Consider the following 18845-nt stretch of genomic DNA (forward strand, 5'->3'; position numbering starts at 1 on the left):
ACCCAGACTGTAGTCTGGAGCCAAGTCCGAACAAACCTGCCTACATTCTTCCAAATCCCAGGCCTGTGAGAGAATTTGTAACCACTGAGTTTGAAGGGCTATAAAAACAGCACCTTTGGGACACCTGGTGGCTCAGTTGGTTAACCATCTGACTCTTGGTTTTGGCTCAGGTCATGATCTCAGGGTCATGGAATGGAGCCCTGCCTCCGGCTCTGTGCTTAGTGCAGAGTCTGCTGGAGATTATCTACCTTCCTTCTCGCTCTCCCTCCGCTCCTCCCCCTGTTCACACTCTCTTTCTCTCAAACAAATGTATAAAATCTTTAAAAAAAAAAACACAACATAGTCTTATACTTTTTCTTATTGATTTGTATCAATCCCTTATATGGTAAACATTTGATTACCATAGTTTGACTCATAATTTCTTAACATTTACCTTTTAATTTTATGATTTTTGCATATGGAATTAAAATATTTTTAGATAGGGGCGCCTGGGTGGCTCAGTGGGTTAAGCCGCTGCCTTCGGCTTGGGTCATGATCTCAGGGTCCTGGGATCAGGTCCCGCATCGGGCTCTCTGCTGAGCAGGGAGCCTGCTTCCTCCTCTCTCTCTGCCTGCCTCTCTGCCTACTTGTGATCTCTCTCTGTCAAATAAATAAATAAAATCTTAAAAAAAAAAGAAAATAAAATATTTTTAGATAAATCTTGATCTTTTTCTTTATGGTTTTTTCTCCTACTTTATCTGACAACTTCCCATTCCTATGATCATCTATTTTATGTTTCTGGTGTTTTAATAGTTACTTCTATGATTTACAGATATTTATTATATTTTCTAGCCCATCAGCATCTTTTGCATAATGAATAGAATGAATTGAATGAGCCTCCTCTCCAAAGTTATAAAGATAAAAGATGATATTACTAATAAAAATAGTAATTAATATCATCACTTATTAGGTATCTACCATGAGCTAAACTACATGACATCTCACCTGAATTATCTCATTTAATTTTCACAACGGCTCTGCAAGTTTGATATAGCCAACCCACTTTAAAGATAAGAAAACCTGGGATGCCTGGATGGCTCAGTCGGTTAAAGGTCTGCCTTCAACTAGAGTCATGATCCCTGGGTCCTGAGGTTGAGTCCCATGGTGGGCTCCATGCTCTGTGGGAGGCCTGCTTCTCCCTCTACCTGCCATTCCCCCTGCTTGTGTAAGCAAGCACTCTCACAAGTGAGCAAATAAAATCTTAAAACAATAAAGATAAGCAAACTTGATAAAAACATTTTTATTTTTTATGATGATTTATTATTATCATTTTACAGATGAGTAAATTGAGGAATACAGAAAGACTAACAAATATGATCAAGGCCACACAGCTAGGAAGTAGCTCAGCTACAGTTCAGACCAAGTTCTGTCCATTTCCAGAGTTGCATCTTCCCACTAAGCCTTCCAGAGGACATAGCTACCCATTCTTTTTTTTTTTTAAAGATTTTATTTATTCATCTGAAAGAGAGACAGAGCACAAGCAGAGCAAAGGGAGAGGGAGAAGCAGACTTCACTGCCCAGCAGAGAGTCTGACACAGGGCTTTGTCCCAGGACCCTGGGATCATGATCTGAGCGGAAGGCAGACAGCCAGCCAACTGAGCCAGCCAGGTACCCATAGCTACCAGTTCCCACAACAATATCTAAAAGAGTATGCTGAACTTTTCTTTCCTTCTTTTCTTTTTTCGGAGGTAGGGGAGGTAAGAGGGCTGAATGTTTGATAACTAAAGCAATCGGCATTCTTAAGTTCCAAGAATTCCTTAGAAATAACATATTCTCTAAATGAAGTGGCATTTAGGCTAGAGAATATGTACATTCTCATTTATATAAATACTAACCTTACCATTAAGATTTAAGAAAATCACTAGATTTAAGTCCGTTTCCCCTAAAATAGCAATCAGAAATCGGTAGAAGAAATCCAGATGTACTCATTCATCTAGAAGGTGCCATTATTCCACAATAATTCTTATTTACACAATACTTGCTCATAGATTTTAAAATAATAGAATGTTGGCGTGCCTGGGTGGCTCAGTAGGCTAAGCCTCTGCCTTCAGCTCAGGTCACAATCTCAGTCTCCTGGGATCGAGCCCCACATCGGGCTCTCTGCTCAGCGGGGAGCCTGCTTCCCCCTTTCTCTGCCTGACTCTCTGCCTACTTATGATCTCTCTCTCTGTGTCAAATAAATAAATAAAATATTTAAAATAAAATAATAGAATGTTGAGTAAAAAAGCAGATTACAGAATATGCATTTTATGGCATCATTTATGTATAAAACAAAAGTAAACTGAAATGACCCTGAGCATGCTTAAATGCAGGGACAAGGATATATAATAAGTTGTTGAAGCTGTGACAAGTAATTACTATGATATTAAGAGGAAGGCCAAGAGAAATTTTTTACTTTTTATGTGTTATATTTGTAGAATAGTGATGAAGAATAGGAGCTCTGTATACGGGTTGGGTTAAAATCACCACCAGAAAGAGAAAGTCCAAATGCAAATCAAAACCACAATAAAATACCACCGCACAGGGCGCCTGGGTGGCTCAGTGGGTTAAGCCGCTGCCTTCGGCTCAGGTCGTGATCTCAGGGTCCTGGGATCGAGTCCCGCATCGGGCTCTCTGCTTGGCAGGGAGTCTGCTTCTCTCTCTCTCTCTCTCTGCCTGCCTCTCTGTCTACTTGTGATTTCTCTCTGTCAAATAAATAAATAAAATCTTTAAAAAAAAAAATACCACCGCACAACCACTAGGATAGAGATAATTTTTTAAAAAGATAGATAATAACAAGTATTGACAAGGATGCAGAGAAATTGAAACCCTTAAACATTGCTGGTAGAAATGCAAAAATGAGATAGCTGTATTGTATATCACTTGTTAGATCCTCAAAAAATTAAACATAAAGTTACCATATGACTCAGAAGTTCTACTCCTGGGTATATACTCAACTGAAAATACATGTTCATACAAAAACTTGTACATGAATGTTTACAGCACCATTATTCATAATAGCTAAAAAGTGGAAACAATAAATCAACAACAAACAATCATTAACTAATGAATGGATAAACAAAATGTGGTATTGCCATATAATGAACTATTATTCAGCCATAAAAAAGAATGAAGGATTGATATATTCTACAATATGGATAGACCTTGGAAACAGCATAAGTGAGAGAAAACAAACACAAAGGCCTCATAATCGTATGATTTCAATTATATGAAATGTCCATAATAGGCAAAACCATAGAGACATAGAAAGTAGATTAGTGGTTCCTAGAGGCCAGGAGCAGGATTTGACAATGATAATGGGAATGGGTTCTTCAGGGGATGAAGAATGTGTTCTGGAATTAGATGTGGTACTTGTTGCACAACCTTGTGAATATACTAAAAACCACTGAATTGTATACATTTTTTAAAAATGAATTTTATAGTATGTGGATTATATCTCAAATGTTTCTAAATAGGGAAAGTCCACCTATAAGTGTGAAAAGAGTCTTGGTACATCAAAGCTCTGACTAGAGGGAAGGGACCAAAATGTGTGGATGAGGAGCCTTTGGAAAAGCAACGCTTTCAGGAGAGAAGAGGGTAAAAAAGAAAGGAGAGGAGACTGTATGTTAAAAGGCAGAAAGGAGCAGAAGAGAGAAACTTAAGCAGGACAAAAGAAAAACAAGAACATCTATGTTAATTATGTTAATTTCTTTATTTCTGTGCCTCTATTGTGGTTATATAGGAAAAATATCTGTGTGAAGGAAATTCACACTAAATGTTTGAGATGATTAGGGATATAAGTTGGCAACTTAGTCTCAAATGACTCAGGGAAAAATGCTTTTTTGGGCTGTACTCGCAAATTTTCTGTAAGTTTTGTATTGTTTAAATATGAAAAGAATCTTCGACCTGGAAACTTTTAAACCTTCTTCTATTAATTCTTGGGTGGAAAGGGGAAAAACAAACCAAAATTACAGAATCTCTAAAAAATTATTGTGAAACTATGTATCAGAGTCAATGAAATATATATAATGCAGTGATGAGAGGAAAATCCATATCCCTACCCATATAAATCAATAAAAATGGAAGAGTGCTAATAAATTAAATTCCAAACTCAAGAAATCAGAATATAATTACAGAATAAACAAATAACAACAACAAAGAAGAGACATGGAAACAACCAAGTTTAGACAATATCAGAAATCAATGGATATAGAATAGAAAAATAGTATGCTTGATTCAGTCAAAAGCCTGATTTGTTTTTTGGAAAAAAAAAAAGTAACAAAACGAAACAAACCACTTCATCAAGCAAAAGAGGGAAAGCACAAGTATGTAAAAGAAGAAATGACAAGGGGAAATAGTAATAGCAATTTATACAAAATTTAAAATTTAAAAATCATAAGACACTATTTGGTAGACGTTTAAGTAAATACATTTTAAAAAATCTAGAAAAAATGATGAATTAAAAAAATAGAGTTTACTAGATTTGATTCCTTTAAAGATAGAAATCTTTAATACACTAACTTCTGTAGAAGAAATAGAACATTATTCCACAAAAGAGAACCAGCTCTATATAGTTCCACAGGGGAATTCTACTAAATCTTCAAACACCAAGCATTCCCAATGCTACATAAATTATGTAGAATATAGCAAATGAAAGAAAATTTCCAAGTTATTTTTATACAGCAAATACAACAGTGATACCTAAATCAAGTGAAGTTGATTTTTAAAAAATATTTGTTTATTTATTTTAGAGAGAGAGAAAGAAAGAGTGAGAGCGAGCAGGGGAAAGGGCAGAGGGAGAGAGAGAGAGAATCCTCAAGCAGACTCCCCACTATGCAATGAGCCTGATGTGGGGCTCTATCCAGACCCTGAGATCATGACCTGAGCAGAAATCAAGAATTGCTGCTTAGGGCGCCCGAATGGCTCAGTGGGTTAAACCCTGTGCCTTTGGCTCATGATCCTAGGGTCCTGGGATCGAGCCCCGCATCAGGCTCCCTGCTGAGTTTAAAAAGTATCCATCAGGGGCTCCTGGGTGGCTCAGTGGGTTAAAGCTTCTGCCTTTGGCTCAGGTCATGATCCCAGGGTCCTGGGATCGAGCCCCGCATCAGGCTCTCTGCTCAGCAGGGAGCCTCCTTCCTCCTCTCTCTCTCTGCCTACTTGTGACCTCTGTCTGTCAAATAAATAATTAACTCTTAAAAAATTACTGCTTAACCATCTGAGCCACTCAGGTGCCCTTGAAGTTGATTTTTATTTTATTTATTATTTTTTAAAAGATTTATTTATTCATTTGACAGACAGAGATCACAAGTAGACAGAGAGGCAGGCCGAGAGAGAGAGGAGGAAGCAGGCTCCCTGCTAAGCAGAGAGCCTGATGTGGGGCTCGATCCCAGGACCCTGAGATCATGACCTGAGCTGAAGGCAGAGGCTTTAACCCACTGAGCCACGCAGACGCCCCTAAAGTTGATTTTTAAAAGATAGTGAAAGAATGGGCCTCTGGGTGGCTCAGTTGTTTAAGCTCAGGTCATGATCTCAGAGTCATGAGATTGAGCCCCAGGGCTCTAAAAAAAATAAATAAATAAAACCCACAAATAAATAAAAAAATAAAATAAAATAAAATGCCCTTTAAAAGGTAATAAAAGGAAAGAAAATCACAAAACTATTATTTATGAATATTAATACAAAAATATTAAATAAAACATTAACAAACAGGATCCAACACCACATTAAGAAATACTACACAAAGACCAAGTAAGATTTATTCCAGTGATACAAGATTGATTCAATCTTAGTAAATCTAATAATATAATACATTATATTAATAGATCATAGAAAGAAAATCATATGATTATCTCCACAGATTCTAAAAGAGCCCTTGTCAAAATTCCACATTATTAAAAAAGAAATCACTCAAGAAAATAGAAATTGATGAGGTGTTTTTGTTTTTGTTTTTGTTTTTTTTAGAGAGAGAGATTGAGTGTGAGTGTGGGAGGAGGGGCAGAGAGAGAGGGAGAGAGAGAATCTTAAGCAGGCTCCACCCCTAGCGCAGAACCCTGAGATCATACTTGAGTCAAATTCAAGTGGTAGACGGCGCCTGGGTGGCTCGGTGGATTGGGCAGCTGCCTTCGGCTCAGGTCATGATCTCAGGGTCCTGGGATCGAGTCCCACGTCGGGCTCTCTGCTCAGCAAGGAGCCTGCTTCCCGCTCTCTCTCTCTGCCTGACTCTCTGTCTCCTGTGATCTCTCTCTGTCAAATAAATAAATAAAATCTTTTAAAAAAAAATTCAAGTGGTAGAGGCTTAGCCAACTGAGTTACCCAAGCGCCCCACTGATGGATACTTTTTTTTTTTTTTTTAAGATTTTATTTATTTATTTGACAGACAGAGATCACAAGCAGGCAGAGAGGCAGGCAGAGAGAGAGGAGGAAGCAGGCTCCCTGCTGAGCAGAGATCCTGATGCGGAGCTCGATCCCAGGACCCTGGGATCATGACCTGAGCCAAAGGCAGAAGCTTTAACCCACTGAGCCACCCAGGAGCCCCTGATGGATACTTTTTAAACATATTTTATTTCCCTGGGAAACACTAAGACATTTCCACAACATTAAGGAACAAGGCAAATGTATCTTTATCGGCACTGTCAAAAATACCAACCAGGTTCTTTATGGAACTAGAAAGTTAATGCTTTTAAGTATGTATGGAAAAATAAAAAATGAACAATAGTAAGGGAAGCACCGTAAGAGAAAATCTACAAGAGACTAAACAGACCTTAACACAATCTACCAAAACTGTGATTTAAGAAGTATATGGGGCAGGGTGCCTGGGTGGCTCAGTCAGTTGGGTGTCCAACTGTTGGTTTTGGCTCAGGTTGTAATCTTAGTGTTGTAAGATCAAGCCTGGCATTCTGCTCAAGCAGGAATCTGCTTGAAATTCCCTCTCCCTCCCCCTTTGCCCCTCAGCACATCTGCTCACTCTCTTTCTCTCAAAATAATAAAATAAAATCTTCTAAAAAATAAAATTTAAAAATGAAAAATAAATAAAAGATATATGGAGCACCTAATTAGCTCAGTTGGTGGAGTGCTCAACTCTTGATTTTGGAATTATGAGTTCGAGCCCCATGTTGGGGCTCAGATTACTTAAAAATCAATTTTTTTTTTTTTTAAAGTATAGAGCCCTAGGAAGTGTACAGCAAAGAAGAGACTAAAGCCCTGGCTGGTCAGAGGACTAGCACAGAGAGCCCCTGTGAACTGGAGAATGTGGGGGAGATCAGAGAGGAGAGGAGGCTTCAGAAGGTAATCTCACAAAGTTAGGAACGGACTCCTGGACTTGCCCCGCGCTACACACACAACAGCAATCCTAAACACAACACCAAAGCCTTTGAGAACTGAATAGGATAAGCAACTGTGCCTGTGGGTGGCACACATGCAGGATAGATCTAAATAACACTGCAAGGGCAATGAAAATTAAGCCGACATTGGACATGTAGCCCACAGAAGGCAGATCAGAACTCGCAGTTTGTACTTAACCAGGCCAACTGCTTGGCTTAGGAAAAAAAAAATGTCCTTGGGGTCCCTGGGTGGTTCAGTCAGTTGGGCATCTGACTCTTCCAAGCAGCTCAGGTGGTGACCTCAGGTTTGTGGGATCGAGCCGTGAGTTGGGCTCTGTGCAAGGCATGGATCGTGCTTCGGATTCTCTTTCTCCTTCTCCCGCTCCCCCCTCTTAAAAAAATATTGTCCATAGTGATTAAACAAGACTCAGAGTATCATCAGATAATATACAAATGGCCAGGATGCAGTCCAAAAATCACTTGACATATAAAGAACCACAAATATCTGACCCATTATCATGGGAAAAGAAAATCAACAAATACCAGCCCCAAGATGACTCAGATTCTGGAACTATCTTATAGAATTTCCTCCCCTTTTTAAAAAAGTTGACATATCACTGGCATATAACCTTAAATTAGTTTCAGATATATAGCATAATGATTCAATATTTGTATATATTGTAAAACGATCACCACAGTAAGTCTGGTTAATATCCATCATCACACATATCTACAAGTTATTTTTTTCTCATGATAGTAACTTTTAATATTTACTCTCCACAACTTTCAAATATACAATAAAGTATTAATGATAGTCACTCTGCACATTACATTCCCAGGACATATTTATTTTATAACTGGAAGTTTGTACCTTTTCACCATCTTCACCCATTTTGCCCACTTTTTACTCCCTGTCTCTGGCAACCACCAGTCTGTTCTCGGTATCTATGAGTTCAGTTGTTTTGTTCTCTTTTTAAGATTCCACATATAAGTGAGATCATTTGATATCTGTCTTCGTCTGACTTATTTCACTTAGCATAATGCCTTCAAGGTCATTCTATGTTGTTGCAAATTTCCAACTTTTTAATGGATGAATAATATTCCATTTCATATATATTCCATATTTTCTTTGTCGTTTGCCCATTGATAGACACTTAAGTGACTTCCAAGTTTTGGCTATTGTAGGTAATGTTACAATGAACATAAGAGTGCATATATCTTTTAGAGTGAGTGTTTTTATTTCCTTCAGTCAAATACTCAAAAGTAGAATTGCTAGATCATATGATAGTTCTATTTTTTTTAATTTATTTATTTGTCAGAGAGAGATAGAGAGCAAGCACAGGCAGGCAGAGTGGCAGGCAGAGGCAGAGGGAAAAGTAGGCTCCCCACCGAGCAAGGCACCCCATGCGGGACTCGATCCCAGGATGCTGGGATCATGACCTGAGCCGAAGGCAGCTGCTTAACGAACTGAGCCACCCAGGCATCCCTGACAGTTCTATTTTTAATTTTTGAGCAACCTCCACACTGTTTTCCTTAGTGGCTACACCAATTCATAGTCCCACCAATAGAGCACAAGGGTTCCTTTTTCTCCACATTCTTGGCAACACCTGTTGTTTCTTATCTTTTTGATAATAACCATTCTACCATGTGTGAGGTGATATTTCATTGGGGTTTTGATTTGCATTTTCCTGGTGATTAGTGATGTTGAGCATCTTTTCATGCACTTGCTGGCCATCTGCATGTCTTCCTTGGAAAAATGTCTGTTTAGTTCCTCTGCCGCCCTTTTTTTTTTTTTTTTTAAGATTTTGTTTTTTAAGTAAAAGTTGAATTTACAACTCCGAGATGAGGAGTCAGATGCTCCACTGACTAAGCCAGTCAGGCACCCATCTGCCTTTTTTTTTTAATTTTTAAGATTATTTATTTATTTATTTGAGGGAGAGTATAGGGGAATAGTGAGAAGCAGATTCCCTTTTGAGCAGGCAGCCAGACGTAGAGCTCCATCCCAGGACCCTGAGATCATGACCTGAGCTGAAGTCAGCCACTTGACCCACTGAACCACCCAAGAGCCCCCGTCTGCCCATTTCAAATCATTGGTTTTTTGCTATTGAGCTGTATGAGTTGTTTATATATTTTGGGTATTGACTGTGTTCACATGCATGATTTGCAAATATTTTCTCCCATTCAATAAATTGCCTTTACATTTTGTTGATGGTTTCCTTTGATATACAGAAGATTTTGGTATGATGTAGTCCCACTTGTTTATTTTTGCTTTTGTTGTCTTTTTTGGTGTCAAATCCAAAAAAATCATCCCCAAGACTGATGTCAAGGATCTTATCACCTATGTTTTCTTTCTTTCTTTCTTTTTTTTTTTTTTTAAGATTTTATTTATTTAGGGACGCCTGGGTGGCTCAGTGGGTTAAGCCTCTGCCTTTGGCTCAGGTCATGATCTCAGGGTCCTGGGATTGAGCCCTGCATCGGGCTCTCTGCTCAGGGGGGAGCCTGCTTCACTCTCTCTCTTTCTCTGCCTGATTCTCTGCCTACTTGTGATCTCTCTATCTGTCAAATAAATAAATACAATCGTTTTTTAAACATAAACAGGGTGAGTGAGAGAAGGAGAAGCAGGTTTCCCTATGAGCCTCTTCCGGCTCGCTCTCTCTCATTCTCATTCTCTCTCTCAAATAAATAAATAAACCTTTAAAAAATTAAAATTTTAAGAAACACTTTCAGGCATGCAGCTCTTGATCTAAGGGTGTTGAGTTTGAGCCCCATGTTGGGCATACAGTTTACTTAAAAAATATTTTTTTCAACAACACAAAAATCCTTACGCAAAAGATTATTCACTGAAGCACTATTTGTAATTGCAAAATATTGGTAACAACCTAAGTGCTTGTACATAGGAGAGTGGTTTTGTGAACCACAGTACATCTACAATGTGGAATACTACACTGTGATAATTTTTAAAAAAAGGTTGAACATCTCTATGAGCGGGTAAGAAATGATGTCTGGGGTGTATATTATTAAGTGAACAAAGAATAGTGCGGTAAGAAGGAAAAATAAGAACACATAGATGTATGCTCTTACTTTTGAAAAGAGAAACCCAGGAAGGATAAGCCAGGAAATGAGATTCGTTACCTTCCAGGGAAAGGGGTGGGTGGAGGGTACAGAGGTCTAGGAACAGGGTAGAAGAGGTTGGAGGAGGGGTTACACTTGTCTGAGTATACATTGTGCACAGTTTACTCTCAGAACTGTAATCATGTTTCACATATTTAAAAATGAACAGAGAAAAGATGGAAGAAAAAAACCCCTTAAATTTAAACAGAAAGCAGAAACAACGAACTTCTTGTTACTTCAAATGAATAACATAAATGTAGTGAAATAGGGAAGGGGTAACTTTTGCACACTGTGTTTTGACTTGATCCCCTCAAACTAATGACAACTATAAACAAATATTGAACTCTAGTTAGCAGGCTTGCTTTTGTAGTGGTATGGATTAGCAATTCTGGAATTACTCTCTGTGTGTTGTAGGTCTGAGCAAGTCTGAAGTATGTCGAGTGTAACAGGAGCCAGGTTTCTCACTGATGGGAAAGGTAGTTACAAATATGGAAAGGAGGGAGGCTGGAATGAACCCTGTGGTGTGGGACTAGACTTGGAAGTCATAGTGTAGACTCACGGTGTGTGAGAGCAGAGCATTTGATGGTAAGAGACTGTGACATTCCCGCCCACAAGAACAGCTTCTGAGAACCCTGATTGGTAGGGCTGTGCCTGGCCCAGGATTTATAGAAGTCCCACACCCTGTAGGGTTGTAACACTGCCCATCTACATTATGAGATTGGCCTCACTATTACATTACAAAGACGATTTTCTGCCAATAGCACATTTTTTATTTGGAGACTTGGAATAATAATGGAAGAAATAGTCTAAGTCTTGTGCATTCCTTAGGCCTCTATCTGTTGCAAGAGAAGAAACTGAGCTCAAACAAATTGAAACCGTAAGCAAATTTATTAGCACCTGCCATGGAAAGATTAGGACCAGGTCTAGCTTCAGGTCTGGCTAGATCTAGGAGCTCAGATGATGTCATTGGTACTCTCTCTTTCTCTTTGTCACTCAGGCTTTCTCTGCTGAGTGGGCATGATGGAACTGCACAGCACAAGGCTCATCTTTGACCAGTTCAGCAAGCCCAGCAGAAGGAACTCCTGCCCCCTAGATTCTGGCAAGAAGACCCAGGGAGGACTGGGATTGGTCCAGCTCCTGGGGTGAGAGAGATGGGGCCACCTTGACTGGAAGCTCCCCAGAAGCACAGGGAGTGCAGGAGCGTTCCTGAAAGGAAACCTGGGAGAAGCCAACAAAAATTAATGACTCTCTGTTGCTTTTCCTGCCACAGCCCCCTTGTAAAGTTCTGACTTCTATTTATGCCCACCAGGTGGGACTAGGTAAATTTCCCAAAAAGAACAAAAAACAAAACTGCCTTAGCCATTTTGCACTGAGACAAGCTTCTCTGAGGGTGCCTGAGCCCTGGTGGGCAGGTTGGATAGACCTGGGTGTGTCTTGTGCTGGCCTCCTCCACCTACCTATGCCTAGCATAGGAACTTGCCCTAAGCATAAGCTCCAAGAGTGTTTGCTTAACATTTCCAGTACCTTCCAAAACCCCCTGCTCACCACCCACCTCCACCCTCCCCACCCTGGGCCACCGCATCATCTCTTTGTCCCATAGCACCCTCCAGACTGCAACAGTTCTCAGGTTTGGTGGTAAAAGTCCAAGACAGAAGCCGGAATATAACTGCTTCAGAACTCTTCCTGGGTCAGTCTACAAACTCCACCTCAGAGGAAGGGCTAATCTGTTGTAAGTATTTTATGCTTAATTTACCAATAGATGAAAAAGAAACAGTCACCACTAAAAAATCTTAGCTGAAATTTTAGCCATTGTTACCTTTGGTAGAAAAGCATCTAGACACTAAAGTCCCATCATTCTGTGAGCTGACACACCTAGGTTCTTTTTCTTTTTTTCTTAAAAATTTATTTTAGAGAGAGAGTACGTGCTCACCCATGCACATCGGGGTGGGGTGTGGAGGAAGAGGGAGAGAATCTCAAGCAGACCCCCTGCTAAGCATGAAGCCCAGTGCAGGACTTGATATCACGACCCTGAAATCATGATGTAACCCAAAAGATGCTCAACCACCTGAGCCCCCCAGGCGTCCCCACAACTTGGTCTTTTTTTTAAATTTACTTGACAGAGAGCACAAGTAGGCAGAACAGCAGGCAGAGAAAAAGAGGAGGAAGCAGGCTCCCTGCAGAGCAGAGAGCCTGATGCGAGGCTGGATCCCAGGACCCTGGAACCATGACCTGAGGTGAAGGCAGAGGCTTAACCCACTGAGCCACCCAGGCACCCAACTTGGTCATTTTTAAAAAACATCTCAGCCCAGAGGATACACGTGGCCTCACAGGGGTCTGAGGGAGAATAATCCAGGTATCAGAAGTTTGTTCATGAAATCTGTGGCCCCTGCCACCCACACCTGAATACTCATCAAAAGTCAGTGCTTTATTTTTTTTATTTTTCATTTTTTTATTAGGTTATGTTAGTCACCATACAGTACATCATTAGTTTTTGATGTAGTGTTCCATGATTCATTGTTTGTGTATAACACCCAGTGTTCCATGCAACCCGTGCCCTCCTTAATACCCACCAACAGGCTTTAAAATAGGGTCTCTCAAACCTGAGTTTGCACAAAGATGACCTAAAGTACATATTTTAAAATGCAGATTCCTGACCCGCATCCCTGGAGACTCTGAGGAACAGGGGCTGATGAGGAACTGAGGGAAGAGCTATCTGAGCATAAGGAATAACAAATGCAAAGGCCCTGGGGCAGGAAAGAGTGTTCCTGGAAATATCCACAAAGGGAGCAAAAGGTAAATGGGCAGGAGAAGAAGAAGCAAGGACAGTAAAAGGCAAGGAGATTGGGTTTTTATCTCAGTATGACTAGGAGCCACTAAAGTTTTTAAGTGGTTGGAAATACAGATCAGATTGTCGCTTTAGGAACATCACTCTGGCTGTTCTGTACAGAGTGGATGACTGAAAGGCAAGAAGGTAGGCAGGAGGGACCAGACAGGAGCCTTCCGGAGGGCTGCAGGCCAGGGAGATGAACATGGAGCTGGACAGCAAGCGAGATGTGAGGATTTGGAGTGCCAGCCTCAGTCCCAATGCATTTTATCGTTTCTGTTTGCATTTCCTTCTGTTCCAGTTATTTTTATCCCTTCCTCACCTTTTGTTGCTGTTTCAAGATCAAAATGTTCTTTTTATTATGAAAAGGATACGTTCTAAATATTTAAAATGCAAACAATATAGGAAAGTAAAACGAAGAAATCAATCATCAGCAATCTCACCACTGTGAGATGCTACTGTTCTTCCAGACATTCTGTATTTGAGGACGCATGTGGTCTGCCCTGGTAGTAGTATCCTACGCACACTGCTTTATAACGTGCCTTTTTTACTGTATAAAACATGATTCCAGGTGCACACGTGATATGCATTCGATGAGGAGAAGTTGAATCTCACTCAGCCAAATTTCTTTGCTGTTTGTGCAAATTTCCTCAAAGAGAGACTTTCAAAAGGTATGAATTTCGAGTCTACAAAGTTAGAAAACATAAGTAATTTTCCTAAAAAGTGGGAAAGGGCCTAGGGGATTTAAAAATTTAAAAACAAGAAATATACTCCAAACAGAGGAGCTACAAAACAAGTGTAGTAATTTCCTCCCAGAAGGGAATGTGACACCTAGACAAAATTATGTTGTTTATTTTGCATGGTCTTAACTCAAACTACACAAAAAACAGAGAGCGGTAGCAGGAAGTGCCTTTTTGTGTCCGGTGGGGATGGGGGCCCCCATGCCAAGCCTCTGGATATCTCAGGATTAAGCCCAGACTCCTCAGAGCACTTGCCCCAAACACTAATTGTATTTGTGTCTCTGTGTTTGATTAGTGGCTTAGTCAGCTTTCTGGCTCATTATCATTCTAATCTTTTTTATTATTATTATTAGAGTAGTAAGGGTAAGACTTCAGTTTTATTTTTTATTTCCCCCCAGTGGAAAATAATTTACACACTTGAAAGTATTTTATATTCTCTTTACCTTTCATAATAAATTTAACCACCTTGATGTGGGAATGTTGATTTTCTCAGTCATCAGATGGTTTGAAGAGAAAGCAAATGTCTGAGGATACCTGGACTCTGTCCTTAGCCATTAACTGCTTTCCTTAGGTTGAATATCCATCCTACACCTCAGCAAAGAAAATAATCAGGGGCACCTGGGTGGCTCAGTCAGTTAAGCGGCTGCCTTCAGCTCAGGTCAGGATCCCAGGGTCCTGAGATCAAGCCCCACATTGGGGTCCCTGCTCTGCAGAGGGTCTGCTTCTCTCTCTCTCTCTGTCTGCTGCTCTGCATGCGTATACTCTCTCTCTCTGTCAAATAAATAAATAAAATCTTAAAAAAATATAATAAAAAATAAATAAATAAACCTTAAAAAAAAAAGAAAAGAATCAAAGTAGAGTGTATGCTGGGGTTTATGGTCAGTGATCTACTGTGTTAGAGCAGAACTGGTCCAATATGAGCTGTAGAGGGCAGGGAGTGGATGTACAATGCTCGCTGTAAATCCAGGTGCTGTTACTGTGTTACTTGTATTACTTTTAGTAACAGACAGCAAGCCTTCACAGCAGACAGCGTTTAGGAAAGGAGTCTCCCTTTTAATAGGAGAGGGAGAAGTGTCATTTCTGGAATCTTCTCCAGGAAGGGCAGATACTAAGTGTTTGAGGGTGTTACCTAGCATCTCCAATAGGTTGCAGTCTCTTTCTGAGGATTGTGAGATTTAATTAATGCAGTCATTGTTTTGTATGTCCATTTTAGCTTTAAAGAATATTATAGGGGTGGGCGCCTGGAGGGCTCAGAGTGTTAGGCCTCTGCCTTCAGCTCAGGTCATGGTCTCAGGCTCCTGGGATCCAGCCCCACATCAGGCTGTCTGCTCGGCAGGGAGCCTGTTTCTCCCTCTTTCGCTGCCTGCCTCTCTGACAATTAGTCTGTGTCAAAAAAATAAATAAAATCTTAAAACAAAACAAATATATATATATATATATATATATATATATATATATATATATATTATAGGGGTGCCTGGGTGGCTCAGTAGGTTAAACCTCTGCTTTCAGCTTAGGTCATGGTCTCAGGGTCCTGTGATCAAGCCCCGCATCGTGCTCTCTGCTCAGCGGGGAGCCTGCTTCTCTCTCTCTCTCTCTCTGCCGGCCTCTCTGCCTACTTGTGATCTCTCTCTGTGTCAAATGAATAAATAAAATCTTAAAAAAAAGAATATTATACAAATAACACACGAATACTTAAAAATCAAACATATTGCAGATAAAAATTCTTTTTGAAATCCACCCCCACCCCAAATCTCCAGTATCCACTGTTCCAGCCAGACCCTGCTAAATGAAATCATTTTTTCAGTTTGACATACATGCTTCCAAACCTTTCTCTTACAGATAGCTGTATCTATATATCACATATATATCTCACATAGATATATATCCCACATGTATATCTATAAAATATGTGGCATTGTTTTATTTCTCGATTTTTCATAAGTTGCATTATTCCATATCTATCATTCTATAACTAGCTTTCTATCCACCCACTCATCAACATGACTGAGAGCTTTAATTCTAAGCTCTCCATAACTCTGAATTATTAAAACAAACAGCCCTGGGGTGCCTGGGTGGCTCAGCAGGTTGGGCCTCTGCTTTTGGCTCAGGTCGTGATCTCAGGGTCCTGGGATCGAGCCCCGCATCAGGCTCTCTGCTCAGCCGGGAGCCTGCTTCCCCTTCTCTCTCTGCCTGCTGCTCTGCCTACTTGTGATCTCTCTCTCTCTGTCAAATAAATAAATAAGTAAAATATTTTTTAAAAAATAAAAGAATAAAACTGTTGAACTGTATGGGATGCCAGATTGGCTATTCTGTGTATGTTTCTAGCTATTTCTCTATTAACAGACATTAGATTGTTTCTGATTATTTTTTTTTCTTTTCACCGTTAAAAACAACATGACAGAAAACAAGTGTGTCCATATTTACCTATGTGCAAATATGATTTTTTTCCTGAGGTTCAATATTCATTGAAATGCCCGTGAAGAAGAAATAAGAAATTATTCATGTTTTGTTTTAATAGACATGACCAGTTTTCCCTACAGCATGACCTTCAGTGATCAACGACAGCAAATATTTCTTTTTATCAAGCTTTTGAATGGGCTCACCCCCGGCTCCATAGAGAGCAGAGGCAGGAGGGCTATGAGCCTGAGTCCTTGCCTTCTAAGAAGGCTTAAGGCTAATCTTTGGGGGGCGCCTGGGTGGCTCAGTTGGTTAAGCATCTGCCTTCTGCTCAGGGCAGAAGATCCCAGGGTCCTGGGATCCAGCCCCGCCTCAGGCTCCCCACTCCGTGGAGAATCTGTTCTCCCTCTCCCATTCCCCATGCTCTCGCTCTCTCTCTGTCAAATAAATATGATCTTGAAAAAAAACAAAAACAAAAAACAAAAACAAAAAAAACCCCAAAACTCTTTTATGGGCCCCCACATATCAACTGACAAAAGAAAGGCTAAACCAGGGGGGTGGGAGGTTGGGGTACCAGGTGGTGGGTATTATAGAGGGCACAGATTGCATGGAGCACTCGGTGTGGTGAAAAAATAATGAATACTGTTTTTCTGAAAATAAATAAATTAATTTTTTAAAAAAAGAATATAAAATAAAATAAAATAAAAAGAAAGGCTAAACCAGAAGCTAAAAAAGAGTAGTTGTTTATAGAAGGGGGATGGACAGAAATGGGACATGAAGAAGGAGGGAATGGAAACAGGTACTAGAAATGAGGCGACCACAACACTCCCCTGAGTATATGCAAGCCCTTCCACACAGCTGTGACTCGTAGAACCAGGGTAATGGTTTACATACTCCCAGAATAAATAAATCATTCAAATCAACCAGGATGAGAAAAGAACCCCATATGGAACACCAACAATAAGGAACCTAAATGTATTACAAATAAAGAATATGGCCATGGAAGTCGGAATCTGCCAAGGAGTGTGTTAACAACTCACCTGTCGAATCAACTGGCCCTGAAAGTGATGAGGCTGGAGCGTGGGGCCCCTACCCGGCCGTCGCTGGCAGTCGGTGACACCCACGAGAGGGATGGGAGCAGGCAGGGGTGGGGGCACGGTGGTTTCCCTTGGGGGGGCCGCCGTGGTTCCCCCCAAGCCCTACCCCGAGGATGCTATGCTGCAAGGAGCAGGAGGGCTGCTACAGTGAGCTTTGAAGCTGAGGGTGCAGACCAGGGCGGAGCTGCCACAGGTGCAGATCTTGGTGTTAGTTGCAAAGATTCAAAGGAGAACTTAGAAGGTGAAGTGGAGAAGGGTTCCTTGTGAACAGCTGTTGAACATGAGTCAGTTGGTCCTGAGAGATGGGTGAGCGCTGTTCCAAAGGGACAGGCGATGGCCTCTGTTGCCCTCAGCTGATGGAAAGGGAGTTGGGTTCAGATCCCTGAATCTGGAGTGGCGGAGATGGGGGGTGGGGGGGGAAGCATATAACCATCCTGGAGGGAATAGGACAGGAAACATCTAACATCTAACCTAAATAACTAAAAAATGATATTTTGGACACTATAAGACAGCTATGCTCTTTTCTTCCCCGGCTGCTTGAAGCTCGGCTGCCATCACAAACGACACAGCTACTATCCAGACCAGGAAGTTCATGACCAACCGACCACTTCAGCAGAAACAGATGGTCATTGATGTCCTTTACCCCGGAAAAGCAACAGTACCTAAGACAGAAATTCGCGAAACTAGCCAAAATGTACAAGACCACACCAGATGTCATATTTGGATTTGGATTCGGAACCCATTTTGGTGGTGGCAAGACAACTGACTTTGGCATAACTTAGGATTCCTTGGACTATGCAAAGAAAAATGAACCCAAACATAGACTTGCGAGGCAAGGCCAGTAGGAGAAGAAAAAGATGTCAAGAAAACAGCGAAAGGAACAAAAGAACAGAATGAAGAAAATCAGGGGGACTACAAAAGCCACTGCTGGTGCTAGCAAAAAGCGAGCTGGAGATTGGACAACAGAAGGTGTAAGGATGCTGCTGTGGCTTTATCTGTGGTGACCGTGCAGAGTTTTCACGAGAGGATTAATAAACCAAGAACGTTAATGTGTCTGGTTGTTTGAAAAAAAAAAAAGCTAACTATGGAAGGACTGTACACAGAGATTGTAATTTCGTCAGTAAATTTGTTCCTTTCTGTGGGTCTCACAGGGGAATGAGTTAGCAATTCTGAAACCGTTTTATGTGCAGACTGGTCTGGGTCCAATTAGGAGACAGAAACCACAGTCATTTGAACAGAGAAAGTTTAATAAAAATAATTATTAAATATAACAAGGGATTGGAGACATGAGTGACTGGCTAGTGAGAAGTAGCAAGAGCTCTGAAGAGTATGGGAA

The 18845-nt window shown here is 40.6% G+C and overlaps 1 pseudogene; it reads left to right on the plus strand.

Moving 5' to 3' along the window:
* Nucleotides 1-11468: 11468 nt before the first annotated feature.
* Nucleotides 11469-18513, plus strand: LOC106005047 (annotated as a pseudogene).
* The last annotated feature ends 332 nt before the right edge of the window (nucleotides 18514-18845 follow it).

Source organism: Mustela putorius, unplaced genomic scaffold (assembly GCF_011764305.1).
Source record: "Mustela putorius furo isolate JIRA1106 unplaced genomic scaffold, ASM1176430v1.1 tig00000095_pilon_pilon_pilon, whole genome shotgun sequence".
Lineage (NCBI taxonomy): Eukaryota > Metazoa > Chordata > Mammalia > Carnivora > Mustelidae > Mustela > Mustela putorius.